Here is a 13,790-nt window from a genome sequence, read left to right as displayed (position 1 = left end):
AAAGGAGACGGTACAATCACATTGTAACGTGTGCGATGAGCTTTTAGGTCCCTTTAAGATTTAAAGGGCCATGTGGCATAACATGGGAACAGTTCAGGTCCTGCATACTGAGCCCTGGACTACGACTCCCAGACTGCCTTACAGCAGAACAGCTGACTTCCTTGCATGGCTGCAGCCAATAGGAAGCCTGCATGTGACTCTGCTGTGTGCAAAAGTCATTCCAGGACTGGAGTTGTCAGTAGCAGCGAAGATTTCCCCCTACAGTGCAGAGATCATCAGGAAGGATTCAGGTCAGTCTGCCTTTAGAGTCCGTTTATAAATAAAGTTTTCCCTCCCAGGTGATGCCATTTAGTAACTTTTCTAGTTTAGTTTTTATACAAATGTTTGCAGTGGGAGTGATTGCAACTTTGTATATTATTGTATCATCATAGGTAAAAAATATTACTGTGCAAGGGAGGAATCTTTCATTTCTGATAATGATACAATGAGTTCACCAATGAAAGATGTTATTTCCTACAAATTGAGAATTTATTTTATTTTATGGGCTCTCCCACACTGGCATTGGAGTGCGGGTTCCCTCTGAAGAGTGATTTGTGCTCAATTCACTGTTCAGAGGACATTTGACAGGCAGTGAGGAGGCGTTATTTCACCTCCTCGCCATCTGATTTAACCCTATAATGCTATAATATATTATTAACCACTTCATTACTGGGCACTTAAACCCCCCTTCGTGCCCAGACCAATTTTCAGCTTTCAGCGCTGACGCATTTTGAATGACAATTGCGCGGTCATACAACACTGTACCCAAATTATATTTTTATTATTTTTTTCCCACAAATAGAGCTTTCTTTTGGTGGTATTTTATCATCTCTGCGATTTTTATTTTTTGTGCTACAAACAGAAAAAGACAAAATTTTGAAAAAAAACACAATATTTTTTACTTTTTGTTATAATAATATCCCATTTTTTTTCTTTATATTTTTTTTCCTCGGTTTAGGCTGATACGTATTATTCTACATATTTTTGTTAAAAAATCGCAATAAGCGTTTATCGATTGGTTTGCGCAAAAGTTATAGCGCCTACAAAATAGGGGATAGATTTATGATTTATTTTTTATTTTTAATTTTTTACTAGTAATGGCGGCGATCTGCGATTTTTTTTTTTTTATCAGGCCTGCGATATTGCGATATTGCGGCGGACATATCAGACACTTTTGACACAATTTTGGGGCCATTCACATTTATACAGCGATCAGTGCTATAAAAATGCACTAATTACTGTATAAATGTGACTGGTAGGGAAGGGGTTAACACTAGGGGGTGGGGAAGGGGTTAAATGTATTCCCTGGGTGTGTTCTAACTGTGTGGGGGGAGGGGGGTGACTGGGGGAGGTGACCGATGCTGTGTCTCTATGTACAAGAGACACAGATCGGTCTCCTCTCCTCTGACAGCACGTGGAGCTCTGTGTTTACACACAGAGCTCCACGTCCCTGCTGTGTTCCCGCCGATCGCGTGTACCCGGCAGACATCGCGGCCGCCAGGTACACGCATCGGCTTCCCAGCGATGCGCCGGGACAGTGTTTACCCGCTGCACGCCCCCCAGCGGCGCGCGCGGGTAATGTAAACAATAGGACGTCCAAAGACGTCCTCCCGGCACTTCAGGTCCGCGCTGCAGACGTCTTTTGACGATAGCGCGGATCTGTAGTGGTTAATAATAATAATAGTATATTATTATTATTCTTTTTTTTTTTTACAGTAAAATTATTATTATTATTATTATTATTATTAATAATATATAGTAGAAATATTTTATATATATCCAGTCTTTGGAGGCACTGCAGGCACTGCCATTTCGTGGGCTAAAATATAGGCGAGAACTAACCCCGTCAATGATAACAACAGTAAAGTCATGGAAAGTCGGTATGGCAAGGGAGAGTAATTTAAAAACAGACCTGTCCCCAAATACTCCATTATGGAGAAATCCTGAACTTACACATCTAGGGGCAGATCCACGTACCTTTGCGCCGTGCGCAGCGTATCTAAGATACACTACGCCGCCGTAACTTATCTTTTTTTTTTAATCCACAAAGAATTCGCGCCGTAACTTATTTACTTACTTACTTGTATCTCTTGCGGCGTAAGGGCGCGGAATTCAAATGGATGTGATGGGGGCGTGTTTTATGTAAATACGTCGTGACCCGACGTAAACAAAGTTTTTTTTTTTAACTGCGCATGCGCCGTCCGTGGGGGTATCCCAGTGCGCATGCTCGAAATTAAACCGGAACCAGCCAATGCTTACGACGGTGACATCATTCTACGCAAATTCCTATTCGCAAACGACTTTTGCAAACGACGTAAAACATTTTACGCGGGAAGGACGGCCATACTTAACATTGAGTACGCCTCAGAACAGCAGCTTTAACTATACGCCGGAAAAAGCCGAACGCAAACGACGAAAAAAAATGCGCCGGGCCGACGTATGTTCGTGGATCGCCGTAACTAGCTAATTTGCATACTCGACGTGGATTTCGACAGGAACGCCACCTAGCGGCCGCCGAAAAATTGCAGCTTAGATCCGACGGCGTACTAAGACGTACGCCTGTCGGATCTAGCCGAGATGCCGTCGTATCTTGTTTTGTGGATACAAAACAAAGATACGACGCGCAAAATTTGAAATTACGCGGCGTATCAAGAGATACGCCGGCGTAATTTCTTTGTGGATCTGGCCCCTAGCATCTATTCAGGATCCTAGAGCATGGACAAAATTTGAAGTAAAAAAAAATATCACAAGTAATATTTGAGGGGAAAATAGCCTCATTTGCAGAAATGAGACAAAAATGGAATGTGCCTGAAAACGACTTTTTTAGACATATGCAGTTGGTACACGCCCTGTCAGCTCAGTTCCCTGAGGGTATTCCACAGATAATAGAAACAGGTTTAGAACAAATGGTGAGAAAGAAAAAAGGGAAAAAGGGAGCATTTCAACTATAAATACTTATCTAGTAAAGACGGAACCATCAGATATGAATAAATTGTGTGAATGTTGGGTAAGAAAAAAAAAATTATCAGTAGAAAACTGGGGGGAGATATATAAATTTCCATTCCAGATATTAGTCTCGCTTTGAGACAAATGAATTCAATTGAACCACTTAAGGACCGGACCAATATGCTGCTAAATGACCCAAGGGGTTTTTACAATTCGGCACTGCGTCGCTTTAACAGACAATTGCGCGGTCGTGCGACGTGGCTCCCAAACAAAATTGACGTCCTTTTTTCCCCACAAATAGAGCTTTCTTTTGGTGGTATTTGATCATCTCTGCGGTTTTTATTTTTTGCGCTATAAACAAAAATAGAGCGACAATTTTGAAAAAAATTCAATATTTTTTACTTTTTGCTATAATAAATATCCACCAAAAACATATATAATTTTTTTTTCCTCAGTTTAGGCCAATACGTATTCTTCTACCTATTTTTGGTAAAAAAAAATCGCAATAAGCGTTTATCCATTGGTTTGCGCAAAATTTATAGCGTTTACAAAATAGGGGATAGTTTTATTATTTTTTTTTTTTACTACTAATGGCGGCGATCAGCGATTTTTTTTCGTGACTGTGACATTATGGCGGACACTTCGGACAATTTCGACACATTTTTGGGACCATTGTCATTTTCACAGCAAAAAATGCATTTAAATTGCATTGTTTATTGTGAAAATGACAGTTGCAGTTTGGGAGTTAACCACAGGGGGTGCAGTAGGAGTTAGGGTTCACCTAGTCATGTTTACAACTGTGGGGGGGTGTGGCTGTAGGTCTGACGTCATCGATCGAGTCTCCCTATAAAAGGGATCACTCGATCGATGCAGCCGCCACAGTGAAGAACGGGGAAGCCGTGTTTACATACGGCTCTCCCCATTCTTCAGCTCCGGGGAGCGATCGCGAGGGGGCGGCTAGAAACGAATAGCCACGCCCTCGTCCCGGATCGCTCGGACAGCCACGGGAACCGCCGCATGTACCAGGGGGGGTCCCGATCGGACCCCCGACCCACGTCTAGGCAGGGACGTACAGGTACGCCAATGTGCCTGTCTGTGCCATTCTGCCGACGTATATGTACATGCGGCGGTCCGGAAGTTACTACACACCGTATAAATTGTTCAAAATATTTCCATCAAATTCCATCAAAAACTTTATTCATGTCTTTTGGTCCTGTCCGAAGATAGTGGGGTAGATTCAGGTAGCTGCGCTTTATGTTACGGTGGCGCAGCGTATTGTATTTACGCTACGCCGACGCAACTTACAGAGCAAGTGCTTTGTGAATACTGCACTTGCTCTGTAAGTTGCGGCGGCGTAACGTAAATGGGGCCGGCGTAAGCCCGCGTAATTCAAATGTGGAAGGGGGGGCGTGTTTTATGCTAATATGTGATGACCTGATGTGATTTACGAAACGGCGCAATGCGCCGTCCGTGTACATGTCCCAGTGTGCATTGCTTCAAATGACGTCGCAAGGACGTCATTGGTTTCGACGTGAACGTAAATTACGTCCAGCCCTATTCGCGAACGACTTACGCAAACAACGCAAAAAATTAAAATTTCGAAGCTGGAACGACGTCCATACTTAACATTGGCTGCGCCACCTAATAGCAGGAGCAACGTTACGCCGAAAAAGCCTTACGCAAATGACGTAAAAAAACTACCGCCGGGCGCACGTACGTTTGTGAATCGGCGTAACTAGGTAATTTGCATACTCTACGCCGAAAATGACGGGAGCGCCACCTAGCGGCCAGCGTGAGAATGCACCCTAAGATACAACGGCGTAAGAGACTTATGCCAGTCGTATTTTAGGCTAATGTCGGCGTATCTTGCTTTCTGAATACAGAAAGAAGATACGCCGCAGATTTGAATTTACGCAGCGTATCTATGGATACGCCGGCGTAAATTCTCTCTGAATCCGGGCCACTGTCATTTTGGAGAGAGGTCTTGAGAGTAATAGACAAAGTAACATCAGTTCAGCTTGACCTGGAGGCAGAGATCTGCCTATTGGGATTAGTAGAGGAAAACAAGGCCCCTATAGAAAGAAGAACACAGGTGGGCCTGTTGCTCTTCTATGCAAGAAAGGCAATAGTATTAAACTGGAAGAGGGTGGAAGCTCCCTCGCTGGTGCAGTGGGGAAAATTTAGTAAATAGCAATCTGTCACCATACAAGGAGACATACTGTAATAGAGGAAACGGGGAGAAATATGGAAAGGTATGGGCAAACTGGATAGAGAACGTAGCAACGGCTTCAGGGTAGGGGGGTATGGAAATGGGATGGAACTACACGAATGGAAGAAAGGGTTAAGAAAGAGGTCAAATGTATGCAATGTACGAATATAATGTATGTAATTGTAATGAAATGATTTGTATGGTTTTTGGAGAAAGCTGATAAATGTGAAAGTTACATTTGGATATGAAAAAGAAAAACATGTAATAAAGAGATTTATAAATAATAATAAAAAAAAAAAAAAAAAAAAAAAAAAAAATATATATATATATATATATATACATATACCGTATTTATCTGGCTATAGCGCGCCCCAGCTTATAGCGCGCACCCCTAATGTAGAAGGGAAATTCCTGGGAAAAAAAAATGAATTATTTACAGTTTTGGTGTCTTGCCCGGCGTCCACCGAAGGCCTTGTCCGGTCCGGCGTCCGTCTGCGGCCCTGGTGGTGTCCTCCCCGTATCTCCCACGCTGTTTTTGAGCCGATCCCCGCTTCCCGCGCTGTGTTTGAACGCCGCCGCCGACATATACTGAGCGCAGTACACTCGGGCACGCTCGGCTCCTCTCACATAAAGGCTAGGAGGCGGCACAGGGCGTCGGCAGCGGCGTTCAAACACAGCGCGGGTATCGGCGTATATTGCGCACCCATGATTTCCCCCTGATTTTAAGGGGAAAAAAGTGTGCGGTATACGCCGATAAATACGGTATATAAACCAGGCATACAGCTCACAAAAAGCACCGTTCCCCCAAATGCCAGGGCCCATAATCGCAAGGCAAGAGGCTAGCATTCAGTCCCCTCCAAAAGCCTCTGTACTGGGTGAGTCTGTCACAGGCACCCAGCTGGCCACCACGTCTGCATAAGTAGGACCGCTGTCTTCTATTGCAACAATCTTGAACAGTTTCTAACAAAGATTGCAATGAACGCTTTCACTTCCTCCACAATCTCCTTATTAGATCCTAAATGAGTTGTAAAGAATTTTTTTTTCTTCACCTTAATGCAATCTATGCATTAAGGTGAAAAAACATTGAATGCTGCAGCCCCCCCCCCCCGTGCCCGCGTTATACTTTCCTGACCCCTCGAAAGTCCCACGCGGTCCCGATATCCTCTTTGCCAATCAGCCTGGCCACTGATTGGCTAGAGCGGATGGATTGAGAGCAGCGCAGCCATTGGCTGGCGCTGCTGTCAATCACATCCAGTGACGAGGGGCGGGGCCGAGTGATACAGTGAGTGGCTATGGCCGCTTGCTGTATCACGGGAGCGCGCCCACAATTACTGACCACCATGCGAGCTCTCGCATGACTGTGGTGAGTAATTGCGGGGAGGACCAGAGACAGCCGCCGAGGGACCCCAGAAGACGTGGATCGGGGCCACTCTGTGCAAAACAAACTGCACAATGGAGGAAGGTATAACATGTTTGTTATTTTAAATGAAAAGAAAAAATTCCTTTACTAACGCTTTAACTCAGCTGAGCTCCCAGTCTGTCACTTGGTCCCACTGCCACTGGATCTCCTGAGCTCCTCCGATCTTCTCACTGAGTATCTTCCTCAAGCGTCACCCCAACTTCCCTTCTGGGTCCCCAGCTTGGCACTCGTATATAGTCATCAAGGGTCACCCCACTGGCCAGCTCGGTCACCCCACTGGCCACTGGCTTGACACGTCTCCTCCGCTGGCTGGGTCCCTCGCTTGACACCTGCTGAAGTTTCCCTGATTCCTCACCGTCCCCCGTTGGTGAGAATACGGCTCTGGTACTTGCTTGAGCTACTCACTGTGGTCCCTGGTAATAAGGTGGTTGGTCCCTTAGTGGCAACGGCTTCCTCTCTACCTCCGATCGTGACAGGTACTGTAACTTCTGGTTGGACTGCAAGCCGCAATCCTAACCCTGCGCTGCACTACTGCTTCTGAATAGGCCCTTTAGACAGCCTAGCAGCCAGATGTCCCCGGGATAGGCCTCAGGCTCTGGTTTAGCAGTCCAGGCAATACAACACACGTCCACCCAGACAGCCGTCCAGGTGGCACAAAACCCTGATCACCCGACCTCCAGCAGGCCAAGTGTAGTGCTCACCCCCGAAGGAGCCGCTGGTTATAGATTGGGATGGCGTGTTACCTCTGTGAGCGTCTAGGGTAGATGATGAAAGAAGCAATGATGGAATGTCCAAACAGCAGGTGTCTTTTCTTGTGCTTTATTTTACCCAACACGGTAAACAATAAACATGAGGTAGATAGCAAAGATGTATGAGGAGAAGAAATAGCAGATTCTGGCTTAACGATACGGAAACAATCCTGCTTCCAACGACACTCTACCTTCGTCGCCACTCCAGCCGGAGTGGGTATAGTGTACCTGGACAGGCCTCTCACACCGACCTGGCAGCCAGGGTATCACTCGGAACTTTGAGAGGAACAGGCCTCAGCCACAGACCTGGCCTCAGCCACAGACCTGGCCTCAGGACTTGGGTTATGGAGACTATTCTCCTCAGTGAACTTCTTCTTGCCTAGATCTTTCTCAGGTAGTTTCAATTAGGTTACCGACTGACAGGTGGCCAACAGGGCCGGACTGGCCAAGCGGGAGACCGGGAAATCTCCCGGTAGGCTGCCTGCCCTGAGGCTGCTTTGGGCTAAGCTGTGGCTGCATTGCAGCGATCCGCTCTCTCCTCCTCCTCCACTACACGTCACACTCACACAGCGGGCATCTCCTGCTGTGTGTCTGCAAGCTGCGAGTGTGAAACTTTAGCCACGCTGCTGATTAAAAAGTCCCCCCCCCTCCTCCTAGACCAGCACGTGTCTGCTGTGGAGGGGGGGGGGGGGTGTGTGGGCAAAAGCTAGTGTAATGTGGCTTCAGTTATGAGCAGAGTGTGTATTCTCTGTCACTCACAACACTGCTCGAACCCCGCACTGACAGCCCGCCCTCCCCATCCTTACATGGACGTTGGACAGGAGAGAAAAGAAAATAAAGATAGCAGAATCTTCTCCTCTCACTCCTCGTGTGTGTCCTCGTGGCCCCGCCCACATTTAAATCCTCTGCAGCTCCTCCAAGTCCATGCTTCCCAAAGAGAAACTTGAGCAGCCTGCAGAAGGTAGATAGTGGAGGAAAGGCCAGCTTGTAATATGGATGCTGCCTGCAACCCTCCACAGAGGATCCACAGCTCTCCAGGTCAGCTAAAATCCTTGCTTCCTAATGACACTTTCCAGTGATTGAAAAGAAAGCAGCACACAGGTGGGTCAGTCATTGATGGGGCTGAACAGAGTGTGTTGTCACCTCCAGAGTCCCTCAACCAACACAGCAGCCCACTAGGGTTTCCATTGTGTGGTGCACTACAATCCCCAGCATGCTCTACCAGCCTATGTATAGCACAGGCTAGTAGGCCTTGTTTGCTGACCAATCCAGGGCCCAAGCCTTCATCGTTGGTAAGGGAAATCCCCCCCCCCCCTCCTCTCATCTTGCCAGCCTCTAAACACAGAGGCTGGCAAGGGAGAGCTCCGTGGACTGTGATGTAAAAGGGGACTCCGATGTATGTGGGGGCTTTGGATGATGATTAGAGACCCCCTTACATCAGGATTCCAAGAGTACCTCTTTGTGCCAGTTCACTCCAGACGCAGTTCTGTATGCTTTTTTTTATACACAAAATGCATGCATTTCAATGGCTCTGTTTGGCTCTAGTTCACACCATGCAGTCAGTTTTCAGTCAGTTTCTGCACCGGAAACTGCATGGTGTGAACTAGAGCCATTGAAATACATGGAAAACACAGTGCATGCATTTTTAGCGCAGTCAAAATGCGCACAAAACTGTACGGAACTGTGTCTGGTGTGAACTGGCCCTTACATCAGTTTCCCTTTACATTACAGTCCACAGAGCTCTCCCTTGGAGCCTTTTCACATGGGCAGACTCTGACAAGCAAATCCACCTGCTCAGTGGGGGAACTCCACTGGATGACAGATCCGTGCCTGCTCCACTTGTGCAGAGTGGACACGGTCACAGACTGCTGTTCTCTATGGACCGGTCTGACTGTCATCCAATCTGCTAGACGGATGGGGAATCTCCATCCATCTTTTTCATTGGAGTGGATGCAGGCAGGTGTAAATGGACACGTCTGTTTACATCCACCTCCCCATACAAAACAATGGGTAGTCCAATCAGTTCAATTGTGTAAAAGGAATCCTTCTGCAGGACCAAAAATTAAGGGCCCCATGATGGGAGAAAAGGACACCAGGATCATTCGAAAGGGGCCCTTCATGGTTTCTTGGGGGCCCTGAAGGTTCTAGCTACGCCTCTGGGCACAGACACTGACTGCAGTGAGACTGCATTATGGGCACGGTCAAGCTGCAATGATGGGCACGGTCAGGCTGCAATGATGGGCACAGTGAGGCTGCAATGATGGGCACAGTGAGGCTGCAATGATGGGCACAGTGAGGCTGCAATGATGGGTACAGTGAGGCTGCAATGATGGGCACTGTTGAGGCTGCATTGATCTCTTGTATGTACCATGCCTGCAGCCCCTGAAATCTCCTGTACCATGACTGCAGCCCCTGACATCTCCTGTACCATGCCCGTAGCCCCTGATATCGTGAAATCTTCTGTACTATGCCCACAGCCTCTGACATCTCCTGTACCATGCCCCCTGCCTCTGACATCTCCTGTATCATGCCCACATCCTCTGCCATCTTGACATCTTCTGTACCATGCCCAAAGCCTCTGACATCTCCTGTATCATGCTCACAGCCTCTGACATCTCCTGTATCATGCCCACAGCCTCTGCCATCTTGACATCTCCTGTACCACGCCCACCGCCTCTGACATCTCCTGTATCATGCCCACATCCTCTGCCATCTTGATATCTTTTGTACCTTGCCCAAAGCCTCTGACATCTCCTGTACCATGCCCACAGCCTGTGACATCTCCTGTACCATGCCCACAGCCTGTGACATCTCCTGTACCATGCCCACAGCCTCTGACATCTCCTGTACCATGCCCACAGCCTCTGACATCTCCTGTATCATGCCCACAGCCTCTGCCATCTTGACATCTTCTGTATCATGCCCACAGCCTCTGACATCTCCTGTATCATGCCCACAGCCTCTGACATCTCCTGTATCATGCCCACAGCCTCTGACATCTCCTGTATCATACCCGTAGCCCCTGATATCTTGAAATCTTCTATCTATGCCCACAGCCTCTGACATCTCCTGTACCATGCCCGCTGCCTCTGACATCTCCTGTATCATGCCCACATCCTCTGCCATCTTGACATCTTCTGTACCATGCCCAAAGCCTCTGACATCTCCTGTATCATGCCCACAGCCTCTGCCATCTTGACATCTCCTGTACCATGCCCGCAGCCTCTGACATCTCCTGTACCACGCCCACCGCCTCTGACATCTCCTGTACCACGCCCACCGCCTCTGACATCTCCTGTACCACAGCCTCTGACATCTCCTGTACCGCGCCCACCGCCTCTGACATCTCCTGTATCATGCCCACATCCTCTGCCATCTTGACATCTCCTGTACCTTGCCCAAAGCCTCTGACATCTCCTGCACCATGCCCACAGCCTCTGACATCTCCTGTACCATGCCCACAGCCTCTGATATCTCCTGCACCATGCCCACAGCCTCTGACATCTTGACATCTCCTCTACCATGCCCACAGCCTCTGACATCTCCTCTACCATGCCCACAGCCTCTGACATCTCCTGTATCATTTCTGCAACCTCTGACCATCTCTTGTTTTATATCATGTCTGCAGTCTGGAGATGTGTCAATGGTGGGAGAACTGCTGGGATGTGGGTCAGGGGAGAAGTCAGACGTGTGTGGACTGTGGAGAGGAGACCATAAGAAAACCAGAGCCACCAACCGGGAGCCGACTGACTGATCCCTGCACAGTGCACCTAAGGCCCGGTACACACAAGCAAACATGTACGATGAAAGCGGTCCGTCGGACCGTTTTCACCATACATGCCTGCCAGAGGGCTTCTGTACGATGGTTGTACTAACCATCGTACAGAAGTCCGCGCGTAAACACTACGCGGGGCGTGTCCGCGTCGCGGCGATGTGGGCGGGCCTGCCATTTAAAGGCTTCCAAGCATGCGTCAAAGTCATTCGACGCATGCGAGGGACGGCGGGCGCTCGGACATGTACGGTAGGTCTGTACTGACGACCATACATGTCCGAGCGGGCAGGATTCCAGCGGACGGTTTTAAAACACGTCCAGGAATATGCTCGCGGACCAGTTATAGCATACATGTTTGGTCGTGTGTATGGGGCCTAAGAGGTGGTCAGTGACAGCGCCGCCAGGCCAGTCTGAGGAGGGGGGGGGGGGGGTAATTGATGTAAGGGGGAGTTGATGTAAGGTGTCCCCCTTGATGATTGCTCCACTTTTACCACTTTTAACTGTAATTTGCTGTTATATATCCCTAGCCCTATGTGCTTTCATATCTGTCTTACCTATATATAATACGCTCTTCAACTGTGCTTTACAATGCATAATTTTCCCTTTTATGAACAAGAAAATAATGACGTTATGTTGTTGGGCTGGTATAATAATGCTATGGGGCTGGTATGACATTTTTTCCAGGGCTGGTTTTTACTCCCAGTCCGGCCCTGGTGGCCAACATCCACCCCCTCAGTGTCCGGTTACCTCGATCCCCGGTGGATTGTTTAGGCCCTGTTGGACCGCCAGCCTCTCATTGGCGCTCCTCAGACAGACTCCCCACCGAACATTGCTTGCTTGGGATCTCCTCAGAGTTGGGGCCCAGTCGATTACTGGACCCCCGCCACAGCTTTAAATGTTCCGGGCCAACATGGTCCCGGAACCAGGAACACCGCGTGGCACGCGCACCCCGGCCTGGTAGGCCATCTCGCCGGGGAGCCGCGATGTGTGGTCACCCTGAAGGTGGGTGCCACACCAGGAACAAGACCACGCCCCATGGCGTCTGCTCCAGAAGTACCCTCTCCCAGCATGCCCCGCAAGGGAAAACTCCCTCCTGATTGGCTGCTGGCAAGAGGCACCCTAGCCTGGACCCAACTGGTGCCACCTGTCGTTCCGGGGTGGTATAGTACCCCAGCAACAACAGATTGAGCCCACAGTACAGCCCAGCTGAAGCAGAGACCCAATTTAAACAAATCAACTGGATGAGAGCTAACTAACTCTCTCATCCCCCTTAAATTTAGAATAGCACCTGTACTGAAAGTACACAGGCGCTACACAAGGGACCCAAGAAAATCCCCACCCATTGGCTGAGACACCATGTATTCCTAATCTGTCCTTGCATGCAGGGGCGTACCTAGAACATTTGGCACCCGGGGCGGATCGAATATCTGGCACCCCCCCCCCCACCCACGGTAAAATGTAAAAACACCCCACTGTGCCCCCTGCATCCTTCAACATCTCTTTGTCACTACTGTGTACCCCCTCTCCACAACTGCACCACGGGACCCCTTTACATTACACAGCACCCTGCAATTCTGGACCCCTTTACATTAAACAGCACCCTGCATCTCTGGACCCCTTTACATTACACAGCACCTCTGGACCCCTTTACATTACACAGCCCCCTGCATCACTGGACCCCTTGCATTACACAGCACCCTGCACCTATGGACCCCTTTACATTACACAGCACCCTGCACCTCTGGCCCCTTTACATTACACAGCACCCTGCACCTCTGGAACCCTTTACATTACACAGCACCCTGCATCACTGGCCCCCTTTACATTACACTGCACCCCTTTACATTAGACTGCACCTCTGGACAGTCCAGACCCCTCCCTACAATACAGACCCCCCTGCAGAACCCCCTTACAATACAGACCCACCCCTACAGTTCAGACCCATCCCTACAATACAGAACCCCCCTACAATATAGAACACCCCCACAATACAGAACCCCCCCTCATATACAGAACCACCCCCTATACAGAGAACACCCCCCCAGAATACAGAACCCCCCCAGAATACAGAATCCCCCCTCATATACAGAACCACCCCCTACAATACAGAACACCTCCACCCACAATACAGAACCCCCTCAGAATACAGAACCCCCCCTATACAGATACCACCCCCCTACAATAAGGAACACCCCCCCACACAATACAGAACCCCCCCTATACAGATACCACCCCCCTACAATACAGAACTCCCCCCACACATTACAGAACCCCCCTCACCTACATAACCCCCCCTATACAGATACCACCCCCTACAATACAGAACACCCCCCCCCCACAATACAGAACCCCCCCTCATATACAGAACCACCCCCTATACAGAGAACACCCCCCCAGAATACAGAATCCCCCCTCATATACAGAACCACCCCCTACAATACAGAACACCTCCACCCACAATACAGAACCCCCTCAGAATACAGAACCCCCCTATACAGATACCACCCCCCTACAATAAGGAACAACCCCCCCCCACAATACAGAACCCCCAGAATACAGAATCCCCCCTATACAGATACCACCCCCCCTACAATACAGAACTCCCCCCACACAATACAGAACCCCCCTCATATACATAACCCCCCCTATACAGAT

General features: G+C 48.8%; 1 protein-coding gene across 3 annotated transcripts in view; it reads left to right on the top strand.

The window, feature by feature from the left end:
• Positions 1–151: 151 nt before the first annotated feature.
• The window catches only part of LOC120933518 (flavin-containing monooxygenase FMO GS-OX-like 2), a 54,703-nt gene continuing 41,064 nt past the window's right edge, over positions 152–13,790 (top strand). For 2 of the 3 annotated variants that reach the window (XM_040346762.1, XM_040346761.1), the window contains exon 1: positions 152–290. The gene's annotated coding sequence lies outside the window, so the exon portion shown is untranslated. The remainder of the gene's footprint in view (positions 291–13,790) is intronic. The other variant, XM_040346763.1, reaches the window with a different exon arrangement.

The sequence above is a fragment of the Rana temporaria genome, chromosome 3 (assembly GCF_905171775.1).
Source record: "Rana temporaria chromosome 3, aRanTem1.1, whole genome shotgun sequence".
Classification (NCBI taxonomy): Eukaryota; Metazoa; Chordata; class Amphibia; order Anura; family Ranidae; genus Rana; species Rana temporaria.
Note: the sequence above shows the minus strand (reverse complement) of the source record. Positions and strands in the feature narration are given on the sequence as shown.